Source organism: Cupressus sempervirens, chromosome 10, assembly GCF_028749045.1.
Source record: "Cupressus sempervirens isolate cs-2001-9-10 chromosome 10, ASM2874904v1, whole genome shotgun sequence".
In the NCBI taxonomy this organism is placed as follows: domain Eukaryota; kingdom Viridiplantae; phylum Streptophyta; class Pinopsida; order Cupressales; family Cupressaceae; genus Cupressus; species Cupressus sempervirens.
In genome coordinates this window covers 873,817,329-873,832,021 of record NC_143127.1, presented here as the reverse complement: position 1 = coordinate 873,832,021, position 14,693 = coordinate 873,817,329, and positions in this window count along the sequence as shown.

The following is a 14,693-nucleotide window of genomic DNA, read 5'->3' as shown; positions in this document are numbered from 1 at the left end:
GTCTTGCTGAAAATTAAAATATCATCCAAATAGACAATAACAAATTTTCCCAAGAACTTCTTAAGTACCTCATTCATGAGCCGCATGAAGGTGCTTGGGGCGTTCGTCAATCCAAAGGGCATGACTAACCATTCATAAAGACCCTCCTTGGTCTTGAAGGCTGTTTTCCACTCATCTCCTTCTCGTATCCGTATCTGATGATAGCCACTCTTCAGATCTATCTTTGTGAAGTACTGAGCTCCACTCAAGCAGTCCATAAGATCATCCATCCTTGGTAAAGGAAACCGGTACTTGATGGTTATCCTATTTATAGCTCGAGAATCTGTACACATCCTCCACTCTCCATCCTTCTTTGGTGCAAGTACTGCAGGTACTGCACATGGACTCAGGCTCTCTCGAATCAAGCCCTTCCTCAACAGCTCCTGAACCTGTCTATTTAGCTCCTCTGTTTCAGTAGGAGTCATCCTGTGAGCAGCCTTGTTAGGCAAACTAGCTCCTGGAATCAGATCTATTTGATGACTTATTTGCCTTACTGGTGGCAATCCATCTGGAACATTATCAGAGATAATATCTCCAAATTCTCCTAGTAAATCTGAAACTTCAAATGGTATTTCACTACTACCTTCTTTATCTTTTCTAGGAATCAAAGCATAGCACATACGCTGATGTTTCATGCCATCTAAAAACTTCCTTCCATCAACAAGACAAATCCTAGCACTGCTACATACCTTTTCACCTTCCTTTTTCATGGGCTTCAATTTGTGGCGAACTCCATCCTTTGTCAGAGAGTATGTGTTTGCATGTCCATCATGTATTGCATGTCTATCAAACTGCCATGGTCTACCCAACAATAGATGGCAAACGTCCATCGAAATAACATCACAGAGAACTTCATCATGGTAACTACCAATTTTGAATTTTACTAAACATTGTTCACTTACCAGGACCTTATGATCATCTTTTACCCAAGAAATCCGATAGGGCTGGGGATGTTTCTCCCTCTTGAGCTTCAGCTTAGAGACCATCTCTTCGGATACCAAGTTATCAGTGCTACCACCATCAATGATCACATCACAACATTTATCCTCACACTTGCATCTGGTACGGAACAAACTCCTTCGTTGTCCTGGTTCATTTTCACCACTTAGTAGGACTCTTTCATTTACCAAGGTCTCTCCTCTTTCTGCATCCTCTGAATGTGATGATTGTGCATCCTCATCCACATGAGCAACCCTAGCTTGGCCCTCAGTTCTCCTATCTGTCCTTCCTTGTTGTTGAGGGCATTCAAAGGCACGATGACCTTCTTCATTGCAATGGAAATAGGTACCACGGAAGCCTCCTCTTCCTTGTCCACGTCCTCTACCTCTTCCTCTTTGATTTCCAAAGTCTTGATCACGGGAGCGGTTGAAACCCTCATTCCTCTGGTTCCTGCTAGTACCCTCATCTTCATTTTTCTTTTGAGTTTCATTGCGGCCTCCAGATGATCTACCGCTTCCCCGTCCTCCTTGACCGCGCCCTCTTTGTCTTCCTTCAAACCTTTTACTCAGCTTCTCTTCAACTCGTAGGGCAAACTGGTATGCTTCTTCAACACTGGTCATTCTTACCAGACTTAGTTCCTCCTGGATGCTAGGTCGTAACCCACTGATATAACGAGCAACCTTCTCCTTATTTGCTTCTGCATGCCCCGCTCTAATCAGGAGTCGGTAAAACTCCTCTGTATATTCTTGGACTGATCTTCCTGCTTGCTTTAATCCATGCATCTTCTTAAACAGATCAAGCTCGTAGTCCACAAGAATGAACTGCTTCTTCAATTTGTCCACCATGCGATCCCATCTTGTGATCTTCTCCTTTCCTCTTCTAAGTCTTTCCAGTTGAACCTCTTGCCACCAGATTTTGGCATGGCCTTTTAGTTTTGCCTTTGCAAACTTAACCCTATCTGGGTCCCTTATATCCTCATACTCAAAGTATTCATCCAGTTCATTGATCCAATCGATCAACTCATCTGGTTTCAAATTTCCTGAAAATATACCCACTTCAATTGTAGGTCTTTTCCCAAACCTAGAAATGGCCCTAAAAAGCCTTTCCTCTACAGGATTCAGAACTTCCCCGTCAACTTCCATTACTTCCTCTTCATTGTCATCCTCACTATTGTCATCTGCGGCAATATTTGCTCCTCTACGAAGCTCCTCTTGCAATGCTTGTACCTGTCTCTGGAGGGCTCTAACCTCCTCAGGATCAACAGCTCTAGCCCTTCCACCACGCTCTCTTCGTGGAGGCATCTTCTAACTCGAACCCACAACCACACAGTCCTGGTGCAAACTGCCTCACAGTCGGCGCTCTGTCTACACACTCAGGAAAACCTGCTCTGATACCACTTGATGGGGACACGACCCAACAACCAGAATAGACACAATAGAAAGGGGAAATTATATTAACTGAGAAAATAAGCTGGTACAAACTACGCAAAGAAAATAAACTCAAAACATGCCCTGCGGGCTTACAATAGCATAAATCTAGAGAATATTTCTCCTTTTAGCACCTCCTCTCAAGCTCTAATCCGAACTGCCTTTTACAATGCCAGAAATCTCCTTAAATAGACCCCGGAGGGTTAAGGACTAGGAGTACATTCTAGAAAGTGCTAGTAGGCATCCACCGACAAAATAGAAGGTTCCGGAAGCTGCGTTAGAAGTCGGTGCAATTCTAGAAGCATCCAGAAACGGTAGCCGAACTTCCGGGAGGCATAACTTTTGAACCGTAACTCCGATTGACGAACCATTTACATTTTCGGAAAGCTCTCAAAGCGCTCTACAGCCCTATGGACAAGCTTCGCTTGTCCCCCATTTTTCGACCCTTTTCGAGGTCATTTAATGCCCCAAACCTGACTTTGAAGCATTCTTAGGGGGTCTCCAAAACCCGAAAAACTGCAATAACTTTCAAACCGTGGGGCCTTTTGACCTGATTCTTTTTCTGGAATGCTCTAAATCTTGATTACATTCATCTGGCCAAGTCGCACCTTCTAGGTCACCAAAATGATGGTCAAATTGCATGCTCCTATTTTTTCGGGATTTTTAAATGCACTGATAGTTGAACTATGAGAGTTGGAACCTTTATTTGAGCCAAATGGGTATCCAAAAATGCAAAGACATAAAATAGAAACTAAGTCTAAGTAAATTTTTTTGGGTGACACAGGATTGCCCTTATACCTCTGGATGCTCCTGCATCATTTCTTTAGTCTGATAGTTCTTGCTTTTAAAACTAGTCTTTCTCATTTTACCAATTTGACAATTCTTGCATAAGCCAACCCCAAGTATTTTTATATCAGGAATACTTCTTACTTTCTTAAATTTACTGATCTTTATTAAGTTGTTAAAGTTTACATGACACAACCTCCTATGCCATAACCAACTTTCTTCAATTTGAGCAATGAGACATGAACATTTACCAAGTTCAAGATAAAATAAGTTACCTTTTGTTTGAGTTCCAGATCCAATCTACTTTCCTTTGACATCCAGTAATCTTTCTTTTCCATGCATGAATTCTACCTTGAATCCATTATTGAGTAGTTATGCCACACTCAAAAAATTGTTTTTTAGTCCTTCTACCCAATATGCATTATCACACACAAGTTTTTTGGTTAGAGAGATTCTTCCTTTTCCTCTTATACAACAAGGTTCATTGTTACCAAATCTTACACTGCCACCATCATAGTCTTCAAATTATTCAAACTTAGTCTTATCACTAGTCATGTGATGAGAAAAAACACAATCTATGATCCATGTATCATTTTTTCTCATAAGAGAAATTAGTGCCATTTCCTCATCATTATCAGATTCATCTTTTATAGCAATGTAGACAATTTCATCTTCTTCTTCATGATTAGAATCATTAGAATTTTTAGCCATAAAACATGTTTTCTTACCTTTATCCTTGAATGATTTGAAGTCTTTCTTGCCATTGTACTTGTGACCTTTCCTCTCATCTTTGTTTTACTTATTTGGGCACCTAGCAGTAATATGTCCAATTTCTTCACAAGAAAAATAGATTAGAGGAACTTTACCTTTGTATTTTCCTTTGCCTCTTGAATATTTTCTTGCTAGTAGAGCTTCAACCACTTCAAGGGCACTGTCTGAACTTTGTTCTGATTCTTCATCACTTTCTAATTGTGGTTCCTTCATCGTTTTCCATTTTTCTTTGAGTGAAAGCTTAGCTTCAAATGCTGATTCAACATTCTTGGTAGCTGGAACATAGTTGTCATAGTTGTCTACCTCAAATGCAGTCAATCTTCCAACTATGGCCTCTAAATTTATTTTATGATTTGTCTCACATCTCCTTTCTTGAATTGCAAAAACTCTAATTGCATAAATAGGAAGTAGAGTTCTAAGAACTTTACTTATAACTATCTCCTCACTGATATCTCCTCTAGATGCTTTGATTGCACTAACACATGCTTTAACTCTTTCAACATACTTTGCAATGTCTTCATCTTCTCTCATCCTCATTTGATCAAATTGTCCTCTCAAACTTTCTACTTTGGCTATTTTTACATTATCATCTCCTCCATAGATTTCTTTCAGCTTGTTCCACATTTCAAAGGTAGTTTTCCAATCCTTGATATCATCAAATTCTTCATAACTCAGAGCAGATGCAATACTATCATCATGATATTGCGAGTCTTCCTTTCAGCAATATCATTGATAGATAATGTACCAGAAGGTTCTTCATATTTTTCATCAAGGTACTGTAGTCCTGTATAAACCAATGGAAGCCAGATGAAACCTCATCAATCCTTCCCATGCTGAGAAGTTGTCTTTGTTAAGTCTTGTAATTTCCCTTTTGTAAGACATCCTGATCTTTAGCTTAGATCCTTGAAATATTTTTCTGTAAGCACCAAAAGCTCTAATACAAATTGTTGGAATTAAAGATAGAGTAATTGAGAGGGGGGTGAATTAGTTACTCACAAAAATTAATCCAAAAATCCCTTAGATGTCTTAATGATCTAGTTACTTCTTTTACTTGGTAAAAAACTGTTGTAACTCTGTAAATTAAACTATTAATTTCTTTTCAAGCATTCATGCATGTAACTAAAAATAAATTTAACACAAGAGACACTAGATTTAACTTAGAAACCCAATATGGGAAAAACCACCAAGTAACTAGTCACCAATTTTTTACTCTTCTAAAGTGAGCCCTGTTAGGAGTCAACCTTGTTAAAGGTTACAATACACACTGTTACATGTGACCTTGTTAGAGGATCTAATCACCTTGTTAGGAGTGGCCTTGCTAGAGGTCTTTAGAACAATTCAATTGAACTGTCACCTTGTTAGAGGATTTACAAAATGGTTATTAAACCAACTCTGTTAAGAGATTTGAAATCACTACTGCAATTGTTAGAAAGCAACAATGAATTGACTTGAACAAGATGCAACTGAATTTTTTGGTTACAGGTCTTTGTTCAGCATCATTAGATCCTCCTTGGTCAAATATGGTTCTTTTGCTCCTCAATTATCTCTGATCATCCTTTGAATCTGCTTCCACAATAATCAGTCTTCATATCACATTAATTCCACATTCTTCCACACCATTATGTTTGAATTTGGAACTTGACTTCTTACTTATACCATTTAGATTGTCAAGTCTGCCCATTTACATGTTACATTTATCAATAATCCATTTATCAGTCAGCTACAGATATTACTCTTAAACAAATAAACATCCTTTACTGGCCGACCTTGCTTGGTAAATACAGCTTTCGAGAATTTCCAGAGTTAGCCTTCTTGACTTAGTTAACATTACAATATCTTAAAATCCTTGGCTACCAAGTTTACTCGGTAAGAACTACTTTTACCAAATTACCTTTGATGACCGAGTGAACTTGATAAGAACTATTTCTGTCATATTTTCTTCGATTACTGAGTGATCTTGGTAAGAACTATTTCTATCATTTTTTCTTCGAATATCGAGTGATCTCGATAAGAACTATTTTTGTCATTTTTTCTTTGATTACTGAGTGATCTTAGTAAGAACTAAATTTCTTTGATTACCTTGAAGGCTTGATAACCAGATGTCTACTTGGTAGACACTGCAGGCTATCTTTACTAACCTTTTGGGCTCGGTAGACACTGTCTATTGCCTTGTTGACCTTCTGAGCTCAGTAGACACTATCCTTTACTTTGCTGAATTTTTGAGTTGGGTAGGCACTATCTGATGACTGATATGAAATTTTTGTGACATCAAAGACAAAACACAATTGAACAATTGTATCCAACACAATACTCTAAATTTGAAAATTTTTGAAAGAGATTAGGAAAGAATTCCTTTATAATGGCAAGTAACAACTATTTTTCATTTATAGAAGAATCAAAATTATCTCAATGCTTTGACAGAGAAATATAGATCTTCCCTAAATTCAAAACCAAATAAGATGGTCTTGATTATGCATCAAGAAGGAATCTTGATTACACATAACCCTCAAACTGAAAATAAAATGAACACACTAAATGTAAAGAAAGCACATGACTAAAAGTAAACACACAACTAAAAGAAAATAAACAACAATTTATTTATTTTTAGAATTTTTTCTCTATTAGGCTTCAGAATTATGTTTCAAAAACTAACCATTAACTAGTAAAGGGACCAATTCCCCACATAAAATATAGCCTCAAAGTATTTTTCCCCAAAATATTTGCAATCTAATAAGGACCAACCCACAAGCATTCAAACTTTGAATGATTGCCTGGTTTTTCTTTTGCCTCATCCCACATAAGAACAAGGTTTGACAATATGAATAATATAATAATACTTAGATGAAATATAAATTATTATAGATTATAATAATATAAATACTATCATATAACTATATAAATAGTAATTAGATATAAAATAATATACTATTGAATTTTTTTTTTTTAAAATAAGCACACACACACACACACACACACACACACACACACACACACACACACACACACACACACACACACACACACACACACAATGATAGATTAAATTAATAAAAAGAATATTTAATATTTATATCACTAATACTATAAAAAATAATGATATCACTATAGATATAATATATGTTATGAACTTATATAATATAATCTATACTTTAATATAATAAATGTTATTATTAATATAGTTATTATATTGTAAAAAGATAACTCTTACCATTGAAATATATAAGGATGGAATAAAAAAATTTGTAAGGGGATGATTAATGGAAAATATAGAAAAATATATTTAGACTTGGGATTTATAATCTAATGTTCTAAATAGGGACATTACAATTCCCCTTGTAAAGTATAGCCTAAAAGTAGTTTTCCCCAAAATCTTTGCAATTTGATAAGGACCAACCCACAAGCATTCAAACTTGGTATGAATGTTTGGTTTTTCTTTTGCCTCATCCCACAAAAGAACAAGGTCCAAGATTTTGAAAGATTTGATCATGGTTCACTTATCATACAAATATTTTATGATAGCATGATGTTTTGATATATGTTCTAAAGATTTTTTCCTTTTCTCATCCAATTCCAAAAGATTCATCAATCTAATTTGGACCCTATCAGCATCCTCAACTTATCCTCTCATGAGTTTCAACCCTGGAATCTTAAGATTGAGTGAGAATACTAGTTCTTGGCCATAGAATAATAGATACATGGATATTACCAAAGCATTATTTAGCCTGGTTCTATCTATCCATAATGAATGTTTTAATTGGGTATGTCAATCTTTTGGATTTTCTGTGAGCAAGGATTTTATGACTATAATCAAATTCTTATTGGTGGACTTAGCCACACCATTCCCTTGGGGATGATAATTGCATGAGAATTTGATTATGACTTGACTATATAATGCCCATTGAGTAAGAAAAATTGATGCAAAGGATTACCTATTGTCACACACCACAAAGAATGGTATTCTAAACCTAGTTACAATATGCTCTTCTAGGAAATCAGTGACCCCTCTGGTTCTATAATTTCTAAAAGTTTCAGCTTTAGTCCATTGGGTGTAATATTTTTTACCTATTATAAAAAATATGTCCTATTGATGAAGGTGGGTTGATAGGCCCAATTAAATCTAGCCCCCACTTGGCAAAGGGGTGAACCTCAAAGATTAGTTATAATGGCATAGATGGGTTTCTTTCTCTATTGGCACTTGTTGTGAAGATGAGATAGGAACATACATGTTCAAATATGTCTTTCAAAATAGTAGGCTAAAAGTAACCTAATCTAAGAGTGTAAAGGGTTATAGCCTCTGTTGATCCATATCTAGTTTTGTACTTATCATGATATTTTTCTAGTACTTGTCTCACTTCTTTACATTCTAAACACTACAAATAAATCCCCTTATATCTTTTCTTGTATATTTTTCTATCTTGAAGCATGTAGGATTCACATTTCATTTTCAATCCTTTATGTTCAAAACTATTCATCCATTGAGGGTATTGATTCTACAAGAGGTAAAACACAATATATTGATACTAGACATCTTTGATTATTCCTTCTTTAGTGTCTACTTGAGACACTATGATTTGTTCTTCATTTTTAGCTATCATCTTGGTGAAACCTTGTCCTCTCACTATTTTCATTGGTTGAATTTCCAATTCAAATTCATGTAATATATTCATCTACTTTCTTCTTCTTTCTCCTAACTTATTTTGTATCAACAATGACTTGACCACAAGATCTAGCACAATAGCATATACCTTGCTCCTAAGTATGTAGTGGAAAAAATTCTTGACTACCTTTATTAGGGAGAATGATTATTTGTCAAGATTAGGATAGTTCAATTCAACATTCTTTAGTGGGAAACTCATGAATATAATGGGTCTTTCATGTTCTTTAAATTTATTTTTTTTGAGGGTACCTACACAAGAGTGTTCTAAAGAAAACTAATAGATTCAAGAAGGAAACTCATAATCAAGACTTATGAGTGCTGAGGAGGTGGAAATGACCGCTTTGATATATTTGAGAGATTTCTTGACTTTATGAACCTAATCATTTTTCACTCATTTATTTAGTAAGTCATTGAAGGGGTGAACTATTTTGACAAACCTGTTAATGAACTTACACAAAAAATTGATCTTCCCAAAGAAGGATTTAAGGTCTTTATGACTGTGGAGAGGTGATAAATTCAAAATTGCTTCTATCCTTTTAAGATCAATTGAAATACCAAATTTAAATATGATGTGATCTAGGAGGTTACCTTTGGTAACACTAAATGAACATTTCTTAGGGATAAGAGATATACCTTATTTTCGACATTGGTTGAAAAATTATTTCAAATCAACAATATGGGTACTCCTCTCTTTTGAAAAGACTATTAGGTCATCTATATAGATAACTATACATTTTTTTATTGATTCCCTTAATGCCTTATCCATTTCTCTTTGAAATATAGCTCTTCCATTAATCAATCCAAAGTACATCCTTCTATATTCAAATGTTACCCATTTTGTTGTGAATGTTGTCTTTAATTTTTCTTCCTTGTCTACCATTACTTGGTTATATCTTGGGTATCCATCTAGAAAAGTTATCATCTTAGGCCTATTTAAAATATGTAATACTCTATTAAGTGAGGGATGAGGGTATTTATTTTTCTAGGTTGCTTGATTCAAATTCTAAAAGTCTATGCAAAGGAAAATCTCTTTGGTCTTTTTCCTTATTGGCACCAAGTTTGCAACCCATGTAGAATGTTGGCTAGGAAAAATAATCTTGGCATCAAGCAATTTTTGGACCTCTTTCATTATCGATGGTTCAATGATGGGGTTTACCAATCTCTTTCTTTGGTGAAAAGGCTTAGCATTATGTTTCAATAGAATATCATGAGTGATGATATCAGGATCATATGTCTTGAGCTCTTCATAACTCCATGCAATGACATCTTTGTATTTTGTGAGTAACTAGAGCATACTTTCTCATTCTTGGGAATTACAAGCCTTTCCAATTCTAACCATCTTAGGGTCATCCTCCATGCCTAGATTATAAGAGTCATATTCTTCAATGGTTCTCTTGCTACATGGTAACTTATCTTGGCCAAAGATGTGTTCGACCTCCACCATCCCCTTAGGAATATCATTAGTTTTCAAATTTATGATCTCATCTTCATTTTCCAATTCATCTTCTTAGGATTTTTCATCTAGTGTGTCATCAATTTCTTGTCCTTTGAATAGACCATTGCACATAATGAACTCCAAAATGTGTTGATCATCTTAGAAGACCTGAAAGTTAGTAATGTTATCTTGAATAGATAGGGAACCAAAAGTTCTACTAAAAATATTTTGAGTTTCATTGTTTGCATAGGTTGTATGGCACTGGTAGAGATTGCAAGGGCATAATGTACAACATTTATGCTTCTTATAATATATTTTACATTTAGTGCTTCAAAATAATCCATTAAGTTGTAAAATCTCTTTGGGTAAGTGAGTAGTCTTCTATGATTGCAAGAATATATAGATCAATTTGACTTGTCTAATCACTAGCTGAGAGGCTCCTTTAACTATGAGATCTTTGACATCCTCTTCTAATGCAAAGAGAAGTTCATGTGTCAAGGCTTCATATTCTACAAGATTGTTAGTACACATGAATTGTAAACAATTTGTAGTGTACAAAGACCTACCTTAGGGATTAATCAATTCAATACCTACTCTAACTCCTAATTTACTTTTAGAACCATAAAACCTAAGTGTCCATATTGGTTTTTCTTTTGGTTTCATCAACTTGTGTTTATTTTTCTGAAGCTTTTCTTTCACTTAAAATTTCAAGGATTGTTTCTTCAAGACCCATTGTATTCTTTCACATATTGGGCTTGATGACTTACTATTGTTTACCTTTGATATAGGTGTTTTTTTGTTTCTTTTGTTCATCTTTGATTTCCCCAATCAACTCAATAATTTTATCAATTTGTAGTTTAGGTTGAATGACCATTAAGGTCCACTCTTGACCTTTCACAAGGTATCTCCTAATAAATTTAATTATCCCTAGTGAAGGAGAAGATAAAGCTCCCCAATCTCAAGAGGTGTGACTATATGGCTCATTTAGATCTTCTTTTACCTCCTTATTATTCATGATCTCATATGTACACAAATGACTTGAATTACCTTTAGATATTTCACTTCTGTTTTGACCATTTGTAGAGTATTTTATTTTAGTTTGTACCAGAGCAATTTCTTCTTAATAGTTTAAGAACTCAAAATTTGAATTACTTACCTTATGCCACCTAAAAAATCCTGGAAAGAGCAAGATATTTGGATCTTCTTCTTCACCTAAAGACTATAAATTTTAAACCATGCTATCTATGATCTGTGTCACAATTTCTTGCTATAGGGTAGGGTTTAGTGATTCTACATCCAAGTTATCATATTTTTCAATTGATGTTATGTCAAGAACCATTACCTTGTAAGAGCCTAAGTTTGATTAAAGAAATGATACTTCATTCAAAGAATTGTACTATTTGATCATTGTCTTTAGTTTTGTCTTAGATATTATTTTAATATGGTTGTTCAATCACTTCCAAGGAAGCCATAATTGGGTGAAGTCAGTCAAAACCATTGTCTTAGGCACTGGGTCTATTCTTTTCTCAGTAATAGGCCATATGTTTTTGGAGTCACTACCACATGTATGTCAATGATATCTTGGATCTGGGGGTTTGTAGTTAACTGTATGTGAATGAATTTCATTAATTCTGTGAGCTTCACTTCTATTTTTTCAAGTTGGATCATTATTTGATTCATGGGTTGTTGGGTGACTCCCAACTTCTAAGATATCAAAAGTTTCATGACATTGCAAGAAGCTCTTGTATATATGAGATAATTCTGAAGATTTCTTTCGAAGATTCTAAGACTGAGAAAAATAGGGGGCATTGTGGCCTTTTCCTTATACATGGTAGGCATAGCCTTAGAGGTGTTAACTTGTGGTGATACTATCTTTAAAGGGCCTACATCAAGCATTGTCTTTGTATGATCAAGAGTTTTCAATCATGCTTCTCTTTGACTAGGATAACTTTGTTGCATTTTATACATAGAGATATTGGCCTTGGTCCTCTTTATCTCTTTAATGGGACTATACATTTTGTTTGACTAGGCATGATTCTTTAGTATAGTAGGAATGTTTCCTTGGTTTTGAATTTGTTGTCCAAAGAATGGTGCTCTTGTAGGTGCAAGATTATTATCTTCTCTTGGGTCTAGTGGTGTTGGATATAATCTAGGGGAAATTTCATCAGTCATGGATTCCCTTTGATTTCGTAAGTTGTAAGTATTCTAGTTATCATTTTGAAAAGAGAAAATATTTGCTAGTTAAGGGTTTGATTCTTGATTGAATGGAAAGAAAAATTCTTTGTCGACTTGGTCTCTTATTTCAATATTCTATGGAGAATCATAAGATTCTAGCATCATGGTATTGAAATGAAGAGGGGGCACATTATTAGCACAATACAAATTTTGATTCATGTCTTGATTACTTTTGAAAAATGAGCTGCCCTCATTGGGTATATGTTGAGTGGTTTCTAGTTGATAATTGTCAACAAATTGAGCATTGTTATTATTTTCTGTAGGGATACTTCAATTTTTTGGATGGGTATTCCATTATCGATTCTATCTTTGCAAACTACTATTATGATCTGTTGGGTTGAAATTGTTCCCTGTATTATTATTACTGCTGAAATTATTGTTGTGATTTTGAACATAGTTATTATTGTAAGTTGCTACATTTTTTCTTTAGAAATTATTTCTCTTCCCTCTTGACAACCTCAAACATGTTAGCTCATTAGTTAATCTGAGACATGGTCTTTTTCTTTTGAACTAGCTCGGTTGCTACATTTTTTTCCACCTCACTAGATGTTGCAACCTTTTTCTCAAAGAAGGCATCTTTTGGAAATTCTTATCCTGGTTATGTTGTAGCTGGAGCAAGTGTCGCTAGTGCTTGTTGTAGTGTTATTGGAGTTAATGGAATCAAATGACTAGACATCACTTTCACTCCAACATGGAATGGTAGCACCATCATAGTAGCATGATTTAGAACCATTAGGTTTACCTATTTTAGTAAAGGTGACTTCTTCTTTGAAGACCTTTTCTATTGTGTCAATATCTATAGCAGAAAATATCCTTTGGAAGATAATAGTGAAGTTGTCCATAAATTTTAGATAAATCTAAATTGCGGCCCCAACTAGTATGGTGTAATAGGTTTCTAGCTTGTGCTATGCCATGTGAAAGTGATGATTGAAGCTTTAGATGGTCTTGGCTAGATAACTTTTGATAGATATGAACTGGTGTTGTAAATAACCAAATTGATGAATGTTTTGAATTGATCCAATAACAACTTTTCCAAAGATATCTAGTTTTGAATAGATCCCAATGAAATAATCACATAATAGTTAAATTCAACCTCTCCTAATGTATATGGGAACAAATGAAAGACCACATTCTCTTGTTGAATCTATTTTTGGTTACATATTTCTTTGAAAACCTTGATGTCATTCTAAGATTTTTGTGCTTCACCATAGATGAACCTTGGGAAGATCATTGAGTGGTCCTTATAGATTGATTAGTGAATCTACTATATTTGCAAAGAAAGCCATAGGTGGGGGATTAGGAGGAACAATAGGTTGAGGTAAGTTTGAGGGTTGAACAAAAGAAGATGATGGAATTTGAAATGGGAGTGGTTAGAATTCTTGGTGAACTCATGTCCACTAGGTGAAGAGATTAAATCTTGTTGAAATGGAGGTGGTGGATTAGGATCTTTTTTTTTACTCTAAAAATGTGAGCCTCTAAAAAATGCACCTCTAAAAATTGCACTTTTGAAAAGTATGTTTTCAAAAGTGCACATTTTGATAGTGATAAAATTCAAAATAATTAGAACTTCTAAAAACTGTAGAACTCTCAAGAAATAACTTTGGTTTTTGGGAAGAATGGTTTTGGCCCTCCTTCTAATGCCACTTCTTTTGAATGGCCATTTTGCACAATTCTTAATGGTAGAAATCCTTTCAAATCTCTTTCATGAAAATTTGATCAATGACCAACTCCAAGGTTCTAGATGGTTGTTTTTCAACCTGTTGGGTAACTAAATTGAAGATAAATGTGAATTTTCAAAAGGAGGCCTTTCCTAGTACCCACCACTCTACAAAACTTTGTTTAAATGTAACCACAAAAGATATATATTTTCTATTTTCTATTTTATGATGAATCTAAGTTTTAACCAATTCAACTATACGAATTCCAACTTTATCTAAGTGTTTTAGAAAGAAAATAGTAAAGATAGAATAACAAGAGATTTTAAGATAATTATCGAAAAGGAAATTCCTAATAGACATAAACCAAAATAATAACACGTCTACAAATTAAATTATCAAAAGGATCTGGTAGGAAACAAATGAATTTAGGATAACTTCTTCCTTAACTCCACTAATACCATCATCGATGGGTACATCAATATATTTAAATATTTTTTAAGTTTCATCAAATTGTGAGGCCATGGAAAGTGTGCTCACATGAGACAAAATGTTATGTAAGAACAATAGTGATCCTTTCTCCAATTCAACACAATAGCGGAATTTGTTAACATAAGATAAACACAAGAATTAAAAGATCATGCAATGACAAAAACACAATAAAATAATTAGCTCCATTATCATTCATGAACATGAATTCACAAAAAATAACACACTCCAACAGGATTTACTAGACTCAGAATAAGAGC